Source organism: Bubalus bubalis, chromosome 11, assembly GCF_019923935.1.
Source record: "Bubalus bubalis isolate 160015118507 breed Murrah chromosome 11, NDDB_SH_1, whole genome shotgun sequence".
Taxonomy (NCBI): Eukaryota; Metazoa; Chordata; class Mammalia; order Artiodactyla; family Bovidae; genus Bubalus; species Bubalus bubalis.
The window spans coordinates 10626494-10642343 of record NC_059167.1 but is presented as its reverse complement, the minus strand read 5'-3'; the positions used below and the strand labels follow the sequence as shown (position 1 = coordinate 10642343).

The 15850-nt window shown below is 40.2% G+C and overlaps 1 long non-coding RNA gene across 1 annotated transcript in view; it reads left to right on the top strand.

The window, feature by feature from the left end:
• Positions 1 to 15850, top strand: part of LOC112587773 — a 44194-nt gene that overhangs the window by 15459 nt on the left and 12885 nt on the right. The gene's annotated exons all lie outside the window — the stretch shown is intronic.

Genomic DNA, 15850 nt, shown 5'->3' with positions numbered 1-15850 from the left:
ACTAAGATGCTTGCCCTTGTTCCAGGCATAGACAAGTTACCTCATCTGTAAAATGGCAGGCAGTGAAATTAATAATTCTCTACTTTAGAGAATTGTGGGAGGACCAAGAGATGGTACATGTCAAGCCCTTTATCTCAGTGATTGACACAAAGTAGGTCCTCCATAATGATTAGAGATGATGATAATATTGATAGCACTGACAATTAAATGGGTTCTATTTTGTCCTTGTCTAGATCATGTTAAGCAGTGGAGTGGAATAAAAATTAGGAATCAGAACATACTTCTGAACTGAGTTTGCCAATACGTATCTATCTTTTGAACATGTGAGTTTTTTCCATCTGTAAAATTAGAATCAAAAAAGAAAGTAATTCCAGGTTTGAGATAAAACACATACTACACTCTAGATACCAGTTCTTGAGGATAGATCATTTGAATAACTGATTTCTCTGTTTTTACTTCAGTTGAAGATCATCACGTTTCCTAAAATGACTCAGATTGTTTAAAACTGAGACATTATATAAATCTCTAGTCAAGAGTTATAATTGCTCATTTGTGAAGTGTAGAATCCATTATCAGTTCAATTCAGTCAGTCATCTCCGACTCTTTGCGACCCCATGAATCACAGCACGCCAGGCCTCCCCGTTCATCACTAACTCCCGGAGTTCACTCAAACTCATGTCCATCGAGTCAGTGATGCCATCCAGCCATCTCATCCTCTGTCGTCCCCTTCTCCTCCTGCCCCCAGTCCCTCCCAGCATCAGGGTCCTTTCCATTGAGTCAACTCTTCGCATGAGGTGGCCAAAGTATTGGAGTTTCAGCTTTAGCATCATTCCTCAGTAAATCTCAAATGATCAGTTTTCAGGCTTCAGATATATTGTCAGATCAGAGATCAGATCAGTCGCTCAGTTGTGTCCAACTCTTTTCGACCCCATGAATCACAGCATGCCAGGCCTCCCTGTCCATCACCAACTGCAGGAGTTCACTGAGACTCACGTCCATCAAGTCAGTCATGCCATCCAGCCATCTCATCCCCTGTCGTCCCCTTCTCCTCCTGCCCCCAATCCCTCCCAGCATCACAGTTTTTTTCAATGAGTCAACTCTTCGCATGAGGTGGCCAAAGTACTGGAGTTTCAGCTTTAGCATCATTCCTTCCAAAGAAATCCCAGGGCTGATCTGCTTCAGAATGGACTGGTTGGATCTCCTTGCAGTCCAAGGGACTCTCAAGAGTCTTCTCCAACACCACAGTTCAAAAGCATCAATTCTTCGGCGCTCAGCCTTCTTCACAGTCCAACTCTCACATCCATACATGACCACAGGAAAAACCATAGCCTTGACTAGACGGACATTTGTTGGCAAAGTAATGTCTCTGCTTTTGAATATGCTATCTAGGTTGGTCATAACTTTCCTTCCAAGGAGTAAGTGTCTTTTAATTTCATGATATTTTGAAATTTCATGGAAATTTTCATAAAATTTTCATGAAATTTCAAAATATCAATTTTCATAAAATTTCATGAAATTTTAATTTCAGATATATTGTAGTATATGATAAAAATCAATACTGTTATTTGGCCACAGGATGGCAAAATACACCTGAGCCTGGATAGAATACAAGACTAGGAAACCACAGTCCCTAGGGTGGTGTTTCATTTCCTTTTCATAAATTTTGTTGCCTGCTTAGTGACATTTATCACTAACTGTGGTTTTATTTTCAAAAGATAGAAATCATCACATATTTCCTTCTTCAGTTCAGTTCAGTCGCTCAGTCATGTCCGACTCTGCAACCCCATGAACTGCAGCATGCCAGGCCTCCCTGTCGGTCACCAGCTCCCAGAGTTCACCCAAGCTCATGTCCATCGAGTCAGTGATGCCATCCAACCATCTCATCCCCTGTCGTCCCCTTCTCCTCATGCCCTCAATCTTTCCCAGCATCAGGGTCTTTTCAAATGAGTCAGCTCTTCGCATGAGGTGGCCAAAGTATTGGAGTTTCAGCTTCAACATCACTCCTTCCAATGAACACCCAGGACTGACCTCCTTTAGGGTGCACTGGTTGGATCTCCTTGCAGTCCAAGGGGCTCTCAAGAGTCTTCTCCAACACCACAGTTCAAAAGCATCCATTCTTCAGCTCTCAGCTTTCTTTACAGTTTAACTCTCACATCCATACATGACCACTGGAAAAACCATAACCTTGACTAGACGGACCTTTGTTGACAAAGTAATGTCTCTGCTTTTTAATATGCTGTCTAGGTTAGTCATAACTTTCCTTCCAAGGAGTGTCTTTTAATTTCCTTCTTAATTCTTGCTAATTTTAGCAAATGACAACATAGTCAAGTCCAAATCCCTTCTTTCTCTTTGCCCTTTTCCCTTAAGTTCTATTAACATATTATACTTTTCTTTCTCCCTCCCGTTTCTTCTCATAGTCTCCTTTTCTCTCTTTGCTTTTATTTTTCCTTTTTAATGCAATAGTTACAGAATGGTAAACATAGCCCTTGTTCAGTGACCTTGATGTAGTTTCATCCTCCTAATAATGGCTTCAAAAAATCAAATCAGAGTTCCTGTCCTTTAAGAAAGGTGATTGGATGATTATCAAATACAGACCATTTTGAAAGTCTCAATTTGTTCTTAGTCTCTATTTAGCCCTCTTAATTTTAACCTTAGCCAATCATAACATTTAAAAAATATTTTGTTGAGAGTGGGAGGGCAGCAAAATGAGGAATGTTAAATTACTAAAACCATCAAATAAAAATTATAGAAAATAAAAACGGAATTCCTGTGTTCCTGTTTCTGCTCAGACCTCTCAGTCACACCTGTGTCTTCCTTGCACATATCTCTAGATAGGTAAATATAATAATGGAATCATGCTTTAAATTTTAGAGGCATCTTGCTTTTTTTCATAGATCCAGTCTATCACAGATCTCTTTCTAGGCTAGTACATTTCAAGCTGACTCAGGTGTTTTTAGTGGCTGCATGGAATTTCATAGTATGAATATGCAGTACTGTATTCTCTTGAAAAGTACAGTTAGACTCTTCCCCCCCCCCCATTTTAAACACTGCTGCAACAATATCCTTGTGCATTTCCCTGTATATACTTCTGTTACTATCTTTGTAGGATGGATTGTTAGAAATGGAGTTTATGAGTCTTAGGATTTCCACCTGTTAAGTATTCATCAGTAGTCACAAGTCAAGCCAGTCCACAGGTTGTCCCTGCAGCCTCTTTGACTTTGTAAAATCCCACAAAGCTGTCCTGTAATATTGGGACCAACTTCTGTTTTCTTTCCTCTAGAAAAAAGTTCTTTACCTTTTTCTGTACCTTTCTTCATACCACACACTTAAATGTCTCCACAGATCTTTATCCTTTCTTCCTTCCTGGAGAAATCAGCTCTTGAATCCTTTAATTCCTTCCATCATTTTCCCTATCATTATTTTTCTTTTTAAAAATCATTAGAAAAGTAATAGTATTTGATATAATTACTTGTGTATTTTGTTTCAACATACATTTTAAAGGGAAAATTAAGACAAACATTTTCCCAGTGTTCTTTATTCGGGTACTTATTTTTATTTCATACAAAGAGAAAGATTAAGCTGTACCTAATTCTAAAGTCTGGAAATAATATCTTTTCTAAATTGTGTACACATTCTCTTTTTTTAGAAAGTTTTATAATTACATTTTTGACTCCCACTAGACTTTTCTTCCAGAGAAGGCAATGGCACCCCACTCCAGTACTCTTGCCTGGAAAATCCCATGGACGGAGGAGCCTGGAAGGCTGCAGTCCATGGGGTTGCTAAGAGTCGGGCACGACAAAGTGACTTCACTTTCACTTTTCACTTTGATGCATTGGAGAAAGAAATGGCAACCCACTCCAGTGTTCTTGCCTGGAGAATCTCAGGGACGGGGGAGCCTGGTGGGCTGCCATCTTTGGGGTCGCACAGAGTCAGACTCGACTGAAGCGACTTAGCAGCAGCAGCAGCAGACTTTTCTTCCGTTCATTCAACAAATATTTATGGTGCATCAAGTCCTGTTCTAGGCCAGGAGGGTACACACAGAGCAAAGCAGACCAAATTCCCTTCACCCATGAAGCTCATAAGGCTGGAGAGACAGATGATAGATGAAATACATAAATAGAATGTTATGAAGCATGTTTGGTAATTGTAGAAACTCAGGTAAGAAGAGTGGAGATAGATTGATCATGTGTTTTGAAAAGAGACACAACGAGGCTTGCTTGGGGTAGAATATGAAGCTTAGAAAAATGAACAATGAAAAACACCTCATAGATTTCTATTAAGTAAATGAGAGAATATTGATGCCCTATTATACTAAGGTTGGGGAAAACTGAAGGAAAGACATGTTTGGATGAGAAAAGTTATGCTTTGGTTAGGTTTAGATGTCTGTTGAACATTCAGATGGAGATAATAATAAGCCTGAATATGAGTTTAGAGCTCAATAAACTGACCTGGAGATAAAGATTTGTGAATCATTTAGCATATATAGTTATTTATAGCCATGGAATGTATGAGATCACGGGTGGAGTGTAAAGGGAGAAAGTGGAAGCATGCTGATATTTAGGGAATAGACCTAGTAGAAAGAGCCAAAAAACAACTGGGAAGGAGCAGGAAATGATGTAGCATATAAACCAGGAGAGTGGGACGAAGAATGAAGGGTGGATATAGGCACCAAGGGAAGAGAATGTTTCAAAGAGAGTGCTTCTTGCTGTCCAGTGGTGCTAAGAAGCAAGCAAGATAATGATAGAAAAAAAATCTTGGATTTATCAAGTTGAAAGACTTTGGGAAAAAACCATTATGGTGTAATGATGGAGACGGAAAATAAATTGGAATGAGTTGAGAAGAAAATAAGTGAAAAAATGATGAGAACAAACATAGATAATTTTTTGAGAAGCTTTGTTGTTAGAACACAGAAATAGGATTGTATTTGGTGGGTGTGGCCACCTCATGCGAAGAGTTGACTCATTGGAAAAGACTCTGATGCTGGGAGGGATTGGGGGCAGGAGGAGAAGGGGACGACAGAGGATGAGATGGCTGGATGGCATCACTGACTCGATGGACATGAGTCTGAGTGAACTCTGGGAGTTGGTGATGGACAGGGAGGCCTGGCGTGCTGCGATTCATGGGGTCGCAAAGAGTCGGACACGACTGAGCGACTGAACTGAACTGAACTGACTGAATGGTATTAACTGATTTTTTTAGTGGTTTTTTATTGTAAAATATGTATAACAAAATTTATCATCTTAACCATTTTTAAGCACACTAGTCAGTGGTATTAAATACATTCATATTGTTGTGCTGTCACCAAACATCCATCTCTAGAATGCTTCATCACACAAAGTGAAACTGTGTGCAGTAAACAGTAATTCCCCACTCCCCTCTAACCCCAGCTTCTGGCAACCATCAGTCTATTTTGTGTCTCTGATTTGGACTATACTCAGTTGAGTTCAGTTCAGTCGCTCAGCCGTGTCCACCTCTTTGTGACCCCATGAATCGCAGCACGCCAGGCCTCCCTGTCCATCACCAACTCCCGGAGTTCACTGAGACTCACATCCATCGAGTCAGTAATGCCATCCAGACATCTCATCCTCTGTTGTCCCCTTCTCCTCCTGCCCCCAATCCCTCCCAGCATCAGAGTCTTTTCCAATGAGTCAACTCTTCGCATGAGGTGGCCAAAGTACTGGAGTTTCATTTTAGCATCATTCCTTCCAAAGAAATCCCAGGGCTGATCTCCTTCAGAATGGACTGGTTGGATCTCCTTGCAGTCCTAAGCACCTCATATAAGTGTGATCCATATGTATCTGTTCTTTTTTTTAACTGAATTATAGTTGATGTGTAATATTATATAATGTGTACAATATAGTGATTCACAATTTTTAAAGGTTACATTGCCTTTATAGTTATTACAAAATATTGGCTATATTCTCTGTGTTGTACAGTATATCCTTATAGCTTATTTTATCTATAATAGTTTGTATCTCTTAATCTCTCTTGAGAAACCTATATGCAGATCAGGAAGCAACCGTTAGAACTGGACATGGAACAACAGACTGGTTCCAAATAGGAAAAGGAGTACATCAAGGCTGTATATTGTCACCCTGCTTATTTAACTTATATGCAGAGTACATCATGAGAAACGCTGGGCTGGAAGAAGCACAAGCTGGAATCAAGATTGCCGGGAGAAATATCAGTAACCTCAGATATGCAGATGACACCACCCTTATGGCAGAAAGTGAAGAGGAACTAAAAAGGTTCTTGATGAAAGTGAAAGAGGAGAGTGAAAAAGTTGGCTTAAAGCTCAACATTCAGAAAACTAAGATCATGGCATCTGGTCCCATCACTTCATGGGAAATAGATGGGAAAACAGTGGAAACAGTGTCAGACTTTATTTTTCTGGGCTCCAAAATCATTGCAAATGGTGATTGCATCCATGAAATTAAAAGACGCTTACTCCTTGGAAGGAAAGTTATGACCAACCTAGACAGCATATTGAAAAGCAGAGACATTACTTTGCCAACAAATGTCCGTCTAGTCAAGGCTATGGTTTTTCCAGTGGTCATGTACGGATGTGAGAGTTGGACTGTGAAGAAGGCTGAGCGCTGAACAATTGATGCTTTTTAACTGTGGTGTTGGAGAAGACTCTTGAGAGTCCCTTGGACTGCAAGGAGATCCAACCAGTCCATCTTAAAGGAGACCAGTCCTGGGTGTTCATTGGAAGGACTGATGCTGAGGGTGAAATTCCAATACTTTGGCCACCTCATGCGAAGAGTTGACTCATTGGAAAAGACTCTGCTGCTGGGAGGGATTGGGGGCAGGAGGAGAAGGAGATGACAGAGGATGAGATGGCTGGATGGCATCACCGACTTGATGCACATGAGTCTGGGTGAACTCCGGGAGTTGGTGATGGACAGGGAGGCCTGGTGTGCTGCAATTCATGGGGTTGCAAAGAGTTGGACACGACTGAGCGACTGAACTGAACTGAATCTCCTACCCTTATGTGCCCCTCCATAGCCACTGTTAGTTCTCTATATCTGTGAGTCTTTTTTTTGGTTATATTTTGTTATAGTTTTGTATTTTAGATTACACACATAAGTGATATCATACAGTATTAGTCTTTTTCTGACTTAATTTCACTTTGCAAAATTACGTTCCAAGTCCGTTTGTGGTTGCAAATGGCAAAATTTCCTTTGTTTTTATGACTGAGTAGTATTCCATTATACTTCACACCTTATTTTCTTCACTTGTCTGTTGATGGACACTTAAATTTGCCTCTGTATCTTGACAATTGTAAGTAACACTGCTATGAACATTGGGGTGCATGTATCTTTTCAAATTAGTGGCTTCATTTTTTCCAATATATGTCTATGAATGGAATTGGCAGGTCATGTGGTGGTTCTATATTTAGTTTTTAAATAAACCTGTTTTCCACAGTGGCTACACAAATTAACATTCCCAACGATGGTGTTCAAAAGTTCCCTTTTCTCAACGTTCTTGCCAAGATTTGTTACTTGTATTCTATTTGATGATAACTATTCCAGCAGGTCTGAGGTGACATCTCACTGCGGTTTTGATTTTCATTTCCCTGATGATTAGCAGTGTTGAGCATCTTTTTCTGTGCCTGTTGGCCACATGCATGTCCTTTTTGGAAAAATGTCTATTCATTTCTTCTGCAGATTTTTTTAATTGGGTGGCTTGGGTTTGGGGAGGAGGTTGTTTGTTTGTTGATGCTGAGTTGAATGAGCTGGATAAGCTGTATATATAATATTTGGGATATTAATCACTTAACAAATAATACAATTTTCCAAGTTTTTCTCCCATTCAATAGGTTGTCTTTCCATTCTGTCAATGGTTTCCTTTCCTGTGCAAAAGCTTTTAAGTTTGATTAGGTCCCATTTGTTTATTTTTGCTTATAATTCCTTTGCTTTAGGAAACAGAGTCAAAAATATACTGGTGTGATGTATGTCAAACAGCATTCTGCTTATGTTTTCCCCTAAGAGTTTTATATTATCCAGTCTTACATTAAGGTCTTCAGTCTATTTTGAGTTTATTTTTGTGTATAGTGTTAGCAAATAGTCTAGTTTCCTTCTTTTACATGTTGCTGTCCAGTTTTCCCAGTGCCACTTATTGAAGAGACTGTCTCTTCTCCTTTGTATAGTCTTGTCTTCTTTGTCATAGATTAACTGACCATAAGTGCAGGGTTTTATTTTTTTCAAGTCTATCTGTTCTGTCCCATAGATCTACGTGTCTGTTTTTGTGCCAGTACCATATTGTTTTGCTTACTATAGCTTTGTAATATAATGTGAAGTCAGGGAGCCTGATTCCTCCCGCTCTGTTCTTTCTCAGGATTGTTTTGGCTATTCAAGGTCTTTTGTGTTTCCATACAAATTTTTGAATTATTCTAGTTCTGTGAAAAATGCAGTTGGTATTTGGATAGGGATTGCATTGAATCTGTAGATTGTGTTCGGTAGTATGGTATCATTTAGGATCTCTGTTGCCTTATTGATTTTCTGTTCAGAAGATCTGTCCATTGATGTATGTAAGTCTGAAAAATGTTTTCCTATTATTGTATTCTTATCATTTCTCCCTTTATATCTGTTAGTTTTTATGTATTTGGGTGTTCCTATATTGGGTGCATGATTGTTGACAAGTATAATTTCCTCTTAGTCATCCTTTTATCATTATATAGTGTCCTTCTTTATCTTTCTTTATGGCCTTTGTTTTAAAATCTGTTTTGTCTGATATGAATATTACGACCCCTGCTTTCTTGTAATTTCCATTTGCATGAAATATATTTTTCCACCCCATCACTTTTAATAGGTGTGTGTCCTTTGTCCTAAAGTGAGTCTCTTGTAGGCGGCATATTGCAGGATCTTGTTTTTTTTAATCCAATCTGCCACTCTTTTGACTGGAGCATTTAATTCATTGGCACAGAAGGTAATTATGAGAGAGAAGTATTTACTGTCATTTTAGACCTTATTTTCCAGTTGATTTTGTATTTCTTCCTTGTTCCTTTTTCTTTTTCCTTTTGTGATTTGCTGATTTTCTTTTGCATTATGCTTATGATCTTTTCTTTTGGCTTTCCTGACTCTGTTGTATGTTTTTGATTTGTGGTTACCCTGTTTTTTCAAGTATGTTAACCCTTTCCTATATATATTTTCTTTAGACTTAGTAAAATAGGCTCAAACACCTTCTAAAAAAGAATTGCCTTTTCTTAATCTCTTCCCCCACATTTTATGATTTTCATGTCCTCTTTTATATCTTTGTGTTTGTCCTTTTGCCATTCATGTGGTTATCACTCCCACAAAGATTTTTTGTTTGTTTTTTTAATCTGAAGACTGGTCTATTTAAGTAATTTACTTTTCAGTTGTGATTTTCTTCTTTCCAATAGATTACTACTTTTCTTATATTTATAAAAGATCTTTCAATATTTCTTTTAGGAAAAGGTTTAGTATTGCTGTATTCTTTTAGTTTTTGCAGATCTGAAAAATTCTTTATCACTTCTATTCTAACTCATAAACTTGCTGGGTAGAATATTTTGATTATAATATGTCTTGGTGTAGGTCTCTTTGGATTCATCTTATTTGGGGCCTTCTGTGCTTCCTGTACCCAAGTGTCTCTTTCCTTCTTTAGGTGTGGGAAGTTTTCAGCCACAGTTTTTTTTTCAGTTTGTTTTTGACTCCTTTTTCTCTTTCTTCCCCTACTGCAGTCCCCAATATGCATAGATTGGCAAGCTTTATATTATTCTATAGGTCTCTTACATTGCTTTCATTTATTTATTTATTTTTTCATTTGGTTTTCTGTCTGCTGTTCTGATTGGGTGATTTCCATTATTCTATCTTCCACTCAGATATCCCATAGGCACTGAGTTTCCCAAGCCGACATGAAGGCATGAACCTGCGCGCCTGAGGCTTCAGCCCCACTGCCGCACGTGGGCGGCCTGCGGTGCTCTCCCCGAACTTGTAGAGGTGGTGCCACGTCTTCCGAGAGTGTGCGGGGAAAGAGGATTTTACGGAGACCTCAGTCCCTTCCTTCCATGCTTATTAACAAAGGCACTTCACTTTTGTGGTGGGCCTATCTCCACTTCATTTATATTTTTTCTCTGGGCTTTTATATTGTCCCTTCAACTGGGATATAACTTTCTGCTGTTTCATGATGATTAACTTTCTATAATATGGTGTTTGTTTTAGCCTCTGTGAGACTGTGCCTTTTCTTGCTTCTTCTGTCTGCCCTCTGATGGATGAGGCTAAGAGGCTTGTGTAAGCTTTTTTTCATTATTTATTTTATAATTGAAGGATAATTGCTTTTTAGAATTTTGTTGTTTTCTGCCAAATATCAACATGAATCTGCCATAGGTATACATATGTCCCCTCTTGAGCCTCCCTCCCATCTCCTTCCCCTTCCCACCCATCTAGGTTGTTAACAGAGCCCCCGTTTGAGTTCCCTTAGTCATACAGCACATTCCCAATGGCTATCTATTTCACATGTGGTAATGTAAGTTTCCATGTTACTCTCTCCATACATTTCACCCTCTCCTTCTTCCCCACCACTGTGTCTGTAAGTCTGTTCTCTATGTCTGTTTTTCCATTGCTTCCCTGTAAATAAATTCATCAGTACCATCTTTCTAGATTCCATATATATATATATATATATATATGCTAGTATATGATATTTATCTTTCTCTGACTTACTTCATTCTGTGTAATAGGCTCTAGGTTCATCCACCTCATTAGAACTGATTCAAATGTATTCCTTTTTAAAACTGAGTAATATTCCACTGTGTATCTGTACCACAATGTCTTTATCCATTCATCTGTTGATGAACATCTAGGTCGCCTCCATGTTCTAGCTATTGTAAATAGTGCTTCAGTTAACATTGAGTACACTGTGTACTCATGTACACAGTACATGAACATAGGTACATGTGTCTTTTTCAATTTTGGTTTCCTCAGAGTACATCCCTAGTAGTGGGATTGCTGGGTCATTGGTGGTTTTATTCCTAGGTTTTTAAGGAATCTCCATGCCATCTTCCATAGTGGCTGTATCAATTTACATTCCCACCAACAGTGCAAGAGCATTCCCTTTTCTCCACACCATCTCCAGCATTTATTGTTTGTAGAATTTTTGATGATGGCCACTCTGATTGGTGTGAGGTGATATCTTGTTGTAGTTTTGATTTGCATTTCTCTAATAATGAGCAATGTTGAGCATCTTATCATGTGTTCGTTAGCCATCTGTCTGTCTTCTTTGGAGAAATGTCTGCTTAGGTCTTTTTCCCACTTTTTAATTGGGTTCTTTTTCTGGTATTAACTTGTATGAACTGTTTGTATATTTTGGAAATTAAGCCTTTGTCAATTTTTTCATTTGCTATTATTTTCTCCCATTCTGAGGGTTATGTTTTCACCTCATTTATAGTCTCCTTTGCTGTGCAAAAGACTTAAGTTTAATTAGGTCCCACTTGTTTACTTTTGTTTTTATTTCCATTACTCTAGGAGGTGGGTCATAGAGGACCTCGATTTATGTCATCGAGTGTTCTGCCTGTGTTTTCCTCTAGGAGTTTTATAGTTTCTGGTCTTATATTTAGGTCTTTAATCCATTTTGAGTTTATCTTTGTGTATAGGTGTTCCGAAGTGTTCTAATTTCATTCTTTTACACATAGCTGTCCAGTTTTCCCAGTAGCACTTATTGCAGAGGCTATCTTTGCCCCATTGTATATTCTTGCATCCTTTGTTGATAATAAGGTACCCACAGGTGTGTGGGTTTATTTCTGGGCTCTCTATCTTGTTGCATTGATCTATATTTCTGTTTTGATGTCAGTTCCATACTGTCTTGATGACTGTAGCTTAGTAATATAGTCTGACATCAGGAAGGTTGATTCCTCCAGCTCCATTCTTCTTTCTCAAGACTGCTTTCACTATTCAGGGTCTTTTGTGTTTCCATATGAATTGTGAAATTTTTCATTCTAGTTCAGTGAAAAATGCCATTGGTGATTTGATAGGGATCACACTGACTGTAGATTGTAAGCTTCTTGATGGGAGGGATTGGCCATGGGAAAAACCCTGGTCTTGCTCTGGTGTGCAGGGCCTTGCTCAGTAAAGCTTTAATCCAATTATCTGCTTATGGGTGGGGTTGCACTCCCTCCCTGGTAGTTGTTTAGCCTGAGGTGACCCATCCCTGGGGTGTTTGGGCTCTTGTTGTTGTTGTTGTTCAGTCACTCAGTTGTGTCTGACTCTTTGTGACCCCGTGGACCGCAGCATGCTAGGCTTCCATGTCCATCACTACTTCCCGGAGATTACTCAAACCCATGTCCATTGAGTCAGTGATGCCATCCAACCATCTCGTCCTCTGTCGTCCCCTTCTCCTCCTGCCCTCAATCTTTCTCAGCATCAGGGTCTTTTCTAATGAGTCAGCTCTTCACGTTAGGTGGCCAAAATATTGGAGTTTCAGCTTCAGCATCAATCCTTCCAATGAATATTCAGAACTGATCTCCTTTAGGATGGACTGGTTGGATCTCCTTGCACTCCAAGGGGCTCTCAAGAGTCTTCTCCAACACCACAGTTCAAAAGCATCAATTCTTCAGCCCTCAGCCTTCTTTACAGTCCAATTCTCACATCCATACATGACCACTGGAAAAACCATAGCTCTTACTAGATGGACCTTTGTTGGCAAAGTAATGTCTCTGCTTTTTAACATGCTGTCTAGGTTGGTCATAGCTTTTCTTCCAGGGAGCCAACCTCTTTTAATTCATGGCAGTGATTTTGGAGCCCAAGAAAAAAAAGTCTGTGACTACAGGGTCTGTGGTAGGGTTGATGGTGAAGTCCAAGAGGTTTATGCCGAGGGAGCCTTCCAGTGCCCCCGTCCCTGTGGTGAGCCCCTGCCGACCCACACGTCCACAGGAGCCCCTCCAACACTAGCAGGTAGTTTTGGTTCAGTCTCCTGTGTGGTCACTGCTCCTCTCCTCTGGGTCTTGGTGTGAACAAAATTTTGTTTGTGCCCTCCATGACTGGAGTCTCTGTCTCCCCCAGTGCTCTGGAAGACCTATAATCAAATCCCCCTGGCCCTCAAGGCCAGATTCCCTGGGGATTCCCAGTCCCTTTGTTGGGTCCCCCAGGCTGGGAATCCTGACCTGGGGTTCAGAACCTTCACAACAGTGTGAGAACTTCTTTGGGTATTACTCTTCTCCAGTCTGTGGGTCACCCACCCAGCAGGTATGGGATTTGATTTTATTGTGATTGCATCCCTCCTACCATCTCGCTGCATCTTCTTTGTTGTCTCTGGACGTGGGGTACCTTTTTTTTGGTGGGTTCCAGTGGCCTCCTGTCCATGGCTGTTCAACAGTTAGTTGCAATTTTGGTGCTCTCGCAGAAGCACACACATCCTTCCACTCCCCCTTCCTGAACCGGATGTCTGTGGTGGGCCTAGACTTTCACATACACCCCTGGTTGTGGCCTATACCATGCTCCAGTCACTGCAGGCTGTCTCCATACCGCCAACCCGAGTCCTCTCCCCAGGTGCGGCCTCTGAAGCCTGAGTTTCAGCGCTCAGCCCCCGCCTGCCCCAGCAGACACAGGCCTGAGGCTCAGCACAGGGTGATGGCCCAGACCATGTGTGCAGGTCTCTGTTTTGCTTGCTGCAAACCAACAGCTGCACTCTCCTCCAAACCTTTGCAGCTTCCTGTCTGTCCTGCTTTGTCTTGGGTACTCTTTAAGTTCATCATTTTAAAGTCTCAGGAGAGAATATATTAGTATATATTTGTTAGTTTGGTAGCAAAAGAAACAGCAACTTTGGGGTTTTTTTTTAATATTAGGTTTCTGATAGGCTACTGGCAAGGCTTGCAGGATAAACACACTCAGGTTCAGTAGGTCTAAATTGTTGATTCTCCTTTGCCCCAATATTCAATTTGGTCACCAAATATTTGTATTCCTTGCACTGAGCATTTCTTTTTTTCATTGCAGTTGTCATCCCCTTATTAGATGTATATTATTAAGAGAGTGAAATTGAGGGATGAGTTTTGTACTGCCTAGTGTCATGTATGGATGTGAGAGTTGGACTATGAAGAAAGCTGAGCACCGAAGAATTGATGCTTTTGAACTGTGGTGTTGGAGAAGACTCTAGAGAGTCCCTTGGACTGCAAGGAGATCCAACCAGTCCCTTCTAAAGGAGATCAGTCCTGGGTGTTCTTTGGAAGGAATGACGCTAAAGCTGAAACTCCAGTACTTTGGCCACCTCATGAGAAGAGATGACTCATTGGAAAAGACTGTGATGCTGGGAGGGATTGGGGGCAGGAGGAAAAGGGGACAACAGAGGATGAGATGGTTGGATGGCATCACCGACTCGATGGACATGAGTTTGAGTGAACTCAGGAGTTGGTGATGGACAGGGAGGCCTGGCAGGCTGCGATTCATGGGGTCGCAAATAGTCGACTGAGCAACTGAACTGAACTGAGCAAACTGGGAGAATTCAGCATTCTTGCAGCATTTCTAACAGCAGTAAACCTCTGAGGTGCATAGAGAAAGAAAAGCAGCAGTAGATTTCCCAGACTGCAGAGGCTCAGAAAGGGAAAGAGGAGTTGACTTCAAGAAAGTCTTAACTGAAATACAGAATGAATTTTAGTCATATTCAGTTGCATGTTGATTACACTTGCTGACTCATTTTGCTTTCGGTGCACTTTGGCCATATACTGAGAAAGCAATAATAGCTGTTGCTTTTTAATGAGGAGGATAAAGCCAATACATATAAAATGTTAAAAGGCAGCAGATAAGCATTAAAGGCAGTAGAAGAGATGTACAATGGGGGCTTGTTCAAAAAGAGTTCAATGTGGGAAGAAATAACTGGAGATTGTCCCAGTTTCTGAATTATATATATCCTTTTCTCTGCTACTGTCAGCAGATTAGTCTGGGCTTCTGGGACTTTATCCCTATTGGTGAAAAGAAGAGAAGGGAGGAGAGCAGAGGGGGCCAAGAGAGAAGCCTTGACCCCTGGGTCTGCTCTTGACAGGTAGAGAATAGATTTCATCTCATTCTTTTCTGTTGAGACCTAGACTGTGTTTGGGAAACATACCCGTATTTTGGTTTTAACTCCTACTGAAAAATATCTGTAATTTTGAGACCTCTAAATAAAAATCATGAATAAGTTCTCTTTTAGAGATCTAACACATAATTCTCTTTGGTATGGAAAGATACTTCAGCATCTTTTCTTGGGTCCATAACAGGATGTGATGGAGTGGAATTAAAAATTGCCTTGTGTAATAAAGTGAAGTATAATGGATATACTTCTGTTCAAGTTACTTGGTCTGCCATTCCACTCAGTGGATCTGTGAGGCAGATAAAAGATGCTGTCAAGCCTGAAACAGTCAATTCACATTGCTAAACTCAGGGAATAATTGTGTGACTCATTTGAATGATTTCTCCACATTGACCGTGAACTGGAAGGCACTTTCCAGGGGGCTGGGATTTTGGGTGGTGATGATTCTAGTGGTGTCCTCCATGAAGAAGCTGAAAAATTGAGAGTCATAGAGTGACTTTCATTAAAGAAGACTGACACCCTAGTCTATTTTGTAGACAATTTAAGTGATTTTCAAGAGTGTTGAAACGTCAAAACTTAATTCCCACTTAAGATGGGATTTTAAGAAGAGTTTTCAGTTCTCCCTTGGCAGTGAAACAGTAAGTCTGGGGACTTGAGGGATTGGTGCCTTTACTCAAGCTAGAGCTAAGTGAGAAAGATCTTTAATAAGAATTCCCTCTGTGGGGTATTGGCAATGAACTTTAGAAACAGGGATATGTGATGCTTTGTTTTAGGTTCTTTCCCTGCTGTAAATACTCACCATTGATTTTAAACTAAAGTAAGCATCAATTGT